This window comes from Lissotriton helveticus, chromosome 4_1 (genome assembly GCF_964261635.1).
Source record: "Lissotriton helveticus chromosome 4_1, aLisHel1.1, whole genome shotgun sequence".
Taxonomy (NCBI): Eukaryota; Metazoa; Chordata; class Amphibia; order Caudata; family Salamandridae; genus Lissotriton; species Lissotriton helveticus.
In genome coordinates this window covers 1,155,846,261-1,155,852,720 of record NC_136063.1, presented here as the reverse complement: position 1 = coordinate 1,155,852,720, position 6,460 = coordinate 1,155,846,261, and positions in this window count along the sequence as shown.

Sequence of the window (6,460 nt, the reverse complement as noted above, 5' to 3'; positions counted from 1 at the left end):
TCGGCCCCCGCTTCAATGCAATATTTTAGACCGCGGGATTGGTTTTTCCCAGGTAGCTAATTTTTAAACAAGCGAAGGAGCCCGCACTTCGTTTTTATTTTTTTAATGGAGGATCCATGCACCAAGCGCACATTTCTCAGTTATTTAAAAAAAAAAACTGGGGGGCCCTGGAGGTCCTTGTGGGACCCCTTGAGCAGGTCTAGAGGGTAAAAATATTTCTTACCTGCCCTCTTTATACGTTCTAAACACTTGTTCCATAAACTAACTATTTCTAGATCCTCGCTTCTACCGAGGCACAAAATGGCTGCCAACACTTCCTCGTTTTGAATGTTGACAACCACTTGACAGCCAATCAGCATTCTGCGCGTGATCGGGAACGGTGCGCTTATAATCCGCACATCCACCGAGGCCATATATATATATATATATATATTTCCACCAAGAAAAGATTAATGTCCGCACTCGCTCAATCCATCAATTTGGGTTTATTTCACAAGAGACTACAAACAATCCCCTTTCACCTACGCGTTTCGACCGTAGGTCTTGGTCACAGTGGGTAATCTGTGGTCCTCCCACCTCCAGTCAGTATGATTAACAATCTAGTAGCGGGGTAAGTTATCCAGTATATTTTAAGCTATGTGACACATGCGTGTAATGACATTAATGGTACTACTATTATGAAGATGATTTTAACGAGTAACAAACCAAATTAAGTCTGTTAAAATATAGGAATCATTGTGTCAAGAAAGAATATATATTGAGTTGGTCGTCTTATCTATTATACAGACTGGGCTCAGTCAAGTATTTTAGAAATGTGGTTCTGAGGAACATACATGTGATTATTTTATGCACAATGCACTTTTTTATCACGAAACTGCACTAATATGAATATACATATGTACTATGTGCTGGTGGCTCTATACAAATTCAGTAACTGGAAATTTATAGAGATATTAGGAGTGGCATAACCATGAATACAAACTAAAAGATAATCATGAAATCATCATATATGATGTAAGCGTTGATATTGGTTGTCACCATGGTTACCAAAGCGGCAGACATTTTCATGAATGAATATGAGACTTTTATTGAAACAAACGTATTGGTATTTTACCGAAAGAGTTGTAATGAAATGTATTTGACATGCATTACTATCAGGTCTGCTTTCTATCTCTATTGGAAAGAGTCCAATCACAGCACAGCACTGGCACTTTAAATACTGCACGCTCACTATTATTTGCTGTCATGTGAGCAAGGCACCTGCGTGCCGAAACGTTATGAAACCGACAAGCGAATGAAAAACATCTAAGCACCGCAAAATTTGGTCCGTGCATTGTGTTCCTGGCGCATGCTGTGGCGAGCCGCTGTCGCGCTGGAAAACTTTGGTTTGGAATATATATATATATATATATATATATATATATATATATATGTATATTCACAAAAAAAAACACAGGTTTCAGGGATGTTATAGTTAGGCTGACATTTCGCTTGTACAAAAGCTGAGAAATTCAGGCGTTATAACTCGCGCCCCCGCAATGCACTGCCGATGACCTCACACTTTACATCATTCATGACATGGTCAGTAATATCACTGATGATGTCACTGAAGACATCTCAAGTTATATCACTGAGTTTGAGTGTTGCTAAAAAGTTTAAGAACATTATATATATAATATATATAATTGCGGTCCTGTTTTGATTGGCAGCAGCAGTCTGAGGGGACCCAAGGAGGTGGCCGTGGACTTTGGCATTGTTCTAGGGATTCTTTTACCACCCACCTGCATAGGACAGTCCTGCCCGCAACAACTTGTTCCTCATTCCCCCACACCGCCAACCCAGATGCATAAACATAATGCATTCTAGGATTTGGAGTTTGTGTATTCATCACAACGATCAACAGGTGTGCCGATTCAGCTTGGGGGAGGAGACTACAGGGCATTTTAGCACTAATTGAGCAGCAGGACTTGGGCAATAGGAAGAAGGACTCCATGCAGTGCAGGGCACTGAGGAAGGCTCTATGCCGAAATGCATTCGCCACCACTGGGATTTGTTAAATAAAGTGAGTTACCTTCCATGGATTCCCCCTGGCATCTGATTTCTTCGTCAATTCGTCAAGGAGGGATGTGGTGTCATATATATATATATATATATATATATATATATATATATATATATATTCAAACAATGTTTAAGTCCCTTAGGAAAAAAACCAATGGTCACACCTGAAAACTTGATTTCTGCTCCTTTAATGATGAAAGAACAGCGGCTTGTGGCATAATCCTAACATGTTTCGTTCCAACATGGAACCTCCTCAAAGGTAAGCCTGGCTCTGAGCACAACCAGTATCCAGTTTTTAAAGTCATTTCAATTGCCCCAATTAAGTTCTTTCATGGAGTCATTTCCGTTTTTGCAATGGCTTGTGGGATTTGTGGTTGCGCTTTTTTCCGTTTACTTAGTGTCACAGTTCGATTTCTTTTGCATAGTTTTCTTTATTGCTTCTTGTCTCTCCACTGTTTTGTCCATGATGTCCTTATGTTTTGAGACCTCTGTTCGAAACTGTGATGCAAAGGAAACAGTTTATAATTAAAACCCTCCAGTGGGTAGAGCGTTGTGCTGCTGATTTTTACAGCGCAATTTGCACTGTATATATGTCGCAGTCCTTTTGTTTCCCCATCCGATTGTTTTTCCATTTGTTTTCCGTTTCGTTCGTGTGTCCGTCCGTGATGTTATTTTTCCTGTTGATTTGGAGTTTACAGACACTTGGCTCGGATCCTTGATTCAAAAGGCTGGCGCTTTCCACATTAGGCAGAACGTTTTCACGGGTCAGTTCACGTTTGGAGCTGACTCACAAACATACATATATATATATATATATATATATATATATATATATATATATATATATATATATATATATATATATATATATATATATATATATATATATATATATATATATATATTACCTACTGGCGGTCGCCAGTAGGTATATATAGTTAGGATTTTTTCCCTATGGGATTTTTGAAAATTCTATGTCTAATAACTTTGGCGTTTGTGGACGGAATTGGCTGAAATTTTCTGGAAAATGGAACATTTTGTTTCTGAGCAGCCCCTGGAAATTTGGGGGGGGTTCGTCAAGGGGGGGCTGAGAAAAAAGGGGGGTCCCAAAAACGTGTTTTTAACATTGAGTTTTCCATAGGGCGGTTGGCCTCACTTTTAGCCCGAACGGCTGAATGGATTTGCACGAAACTTGGCAAAATTGTAGGGACTGGTAGCCCGATGTGCCTTTGCTAGGTCTCAATATATGTGCTTCAGTGGATTTTGAGAAATTAACGTTTAAAAAAAGATATATATCTGTAAGCGCGCTCCGGGCAGCGCTCCGGTTCGCGGACTTTACGCGTACCGGAACTTCGCGTAGCGAAGCTGATTGGCTCTCCGGTGCCTGTCAACATTCTAAACAGTCCGGAGCGGCCGCCATCTTGTCTGTCGGTAGGATCGAGAGACAAGAGGAGGCCAAAACAAAGGGGGAAATGACCATAAGGGGGCATAGTATATCCTCCCTGACCCCCTAGGTTTAATGTGGAGGCTTTAAAAGGGCCCCGCGGGGCAAAAAAAAAAAAAATAAATGTTGTTTTTTTGCGTGGGTAGCGCCCGGTTCGCGAACCGGGAAGCGTTCTGGGCAGCGTACTATAATGAAAAATGAATGATAGACTTTTCAAATACTGTATGCTAATTGATTGTTGGTTTTGTTGATTATTTTTTAATTTTTTTATTTTTTAAGCAATTATTTATTATTGTGATTGTGTTTCAAAATTTAATAACATTTCTAACATTTAATTAGTTTATGAATTACATATAAAAATGATTAAAGACTCAAACAATTTTTTAATATTACATACAATTTTATTTTTCGGATTGTTTTTCAAAATTTAATAGAACGTCTAGCATTTGACTGTCCGATATGTCCTCTTGTTGAGTGAACATAAGTTCCCACATTTGACCGTCATCATAATGGAGTAAATGATCGACAGATTCTACACATTGAAGTAATTCATAGTCCCGTGACTCATCCATGAATTCTAAGTCATCAATGGGTTCCATAACTTGTTCATTGTTGCTGTCCAGAACAATTTCGAAGGAAACATTCTGCTCACCTTCCATTTTATTGCTGTAATTTGCATAAAAAATAAATATATCAGTAGAGATAGGGCACTGTTGGGTTTAAGTTCAGACAGGTACTTGTGAGTTTATAACAGAGAAGTAATCTATGGGCACTGTATGGTTTCAGGCGTGAAGTAGTACTATTAAAAAGTGCCTGTGAAGAAGCCTAAGTAAATTCATAATTATACCACAGAAACCTAAATCAATCCATAATTATAATAAAGAAGCCTTTCTCAATGTCTAACTCTTACAGAGGGATAGTATATAACTATCTGAAAATGTTTTCAAATTTATAAAATAATATCCCACCTTCTAAAAACAAGTTTAAGTTGTGAGTGAAAATGATCTTGCAATGTAGTTCAGGAAGTAGTAGTCAAAATGGCTGTGTTTCTCTCTCTTTCTTTATATATATTCAGGTACATAACCAATCAAATGTCAGGTAAAAAAAGTAGAAAATGAAAGTAACATTTTAATTGGTTGTCAATTCCAACACTTCAGATGTGTTTTGAGAAGTAATTTACCTCAGGGTATTTAGAGAGGTCTACAGGCTAAATGGCTAAATGGAATTCCAATCAAATTTGTGAAAATGGTAGGGATTGGTATGTAGTATGAGCTAATCTATATTTGGTGAAATTGTCTCCAGTCGCTTTTCTGTAAACTACTTTCCCACCTTTTTTGATGGTGCGCTTCCCAGGGAGCGACCCGGTACGCGAACTGGTGAGCACCCCGGTTCGCGAACCTTAAGCGTTACGGGAGTCCACCATTTTGTGTTTCGGTCGAATTAAGATACAAGATGGAGGGCAAATAATGTTCAGAATGGGTAGAAGGGGGCACGGTAGACTTATTTTGACCCCCTAGGTTTTCTGAGGGTGGCTGAGGAGGCTTATATGTGCGAAAAAAAAACATTTTTTTTAAAATTTCGCGAGGTTAGCTCCCGGTTCGCGTACCGGGAAGCGCCCCAGGGAGAGTACTTTGTTGAAAATTAGTGAAAAATGTTAGAGTAAAATAATAATTGTGAGTGATCAGATGTAGGGTAGCTCTGAGAAGAGCTTTTGGGTTTATGGTACATTTAGGTACTTATAAGTAGGTACCAATGCACAGTCTTAAATTCAGAATGAAAATTCTGTTGCCCTCATCTGAGAAGTGAACTCCATCTCCTCTGTAGATATCTTGCATGTAGTAACGCAAGTTATTGTTGTACAGGGAGCCCATTCCATGGTCTCTCATGTAAGCTGAAACAGATTTGTTTACATGCTTCCTCGACTTCTCAATTTGTGGACAAAATTGGTTTGACCACCTCCATTTCTGTCTTTGGCATATATTTGAATATACCAAGGCAGTTTGAGGAAAAAGTGCCATCAATTGCTCAAAGGTGTCCTTTAAAAGCATTTCCAGACCTACCCCAGTCAAAGTGCCCAAATCATTACCTCCACAGTGCACAATTAACAGGTCAGGTTTTGGCAAATGCATAAAGGTTTTCACCAATGGTATCAATTGGTGACATTTTAATCCTCTGTGGCCAAACCACTTAATTTCCACATCTTGTAAATTGAGGTTAGGTAAATTCCTGTTCTCAGCATACCTCTGAGCCCAATAGATGTAACTATGTCCAACAATCCAGACAGAAAACATGGTGAGAGAAGGTTCTCCTGCAGTCAGATGAAGTGTGGCAATGAAATGGCAGTTGAAAAAATAAGAGTTTAAAATGAAAAAAACTGTGGAGTTTCTGTGTTAATGAAGCAGTAACAGTGATTGGTGGATTTTGATTGCTGAAAACAGAAAGTTAGGGTGCATGGATGAGTTGTTTGAAAGTTGTATTTTGAGTGGTCAAGAAAAAATCATTAAATGAAAGAATGCACTGGATATGAGGTGCACTGAGAGTTCAGAGTTCAATTGCAACATTGTTGTGTGAACTTGCAAACACCAGAAGTCTTCCAAGAGGTGGTTGCCATGCAGAAAAGGCATGAAATGGCAGAGGGGGGAAGGGTTTTCATTTGAAAAAAAGTGAGGGAAGAGTTTTGATTGGGTGACATGAGAGATATGTGTGAAGAATTACAGCATTTCTGTGCTTTTGATAGCTGCAGACTCTGGAGTGCATACCTTTTGCTCTGCTGAAGACAAATTGGTGTGTTTCTGAGACTGTTTTGAAACTCAAAGTATTTGCTAAGGTGAGAAAATATTTCTTTAATTTAGATAGAGAATAGTGTGCTTTAGGGAGAAAATTATGAAGAAAGTTGTGTTTTTCAAATGTTGCTTTGTCTCAAGTGTTTTACAAATAGATTTTGTTTCTTTGAGA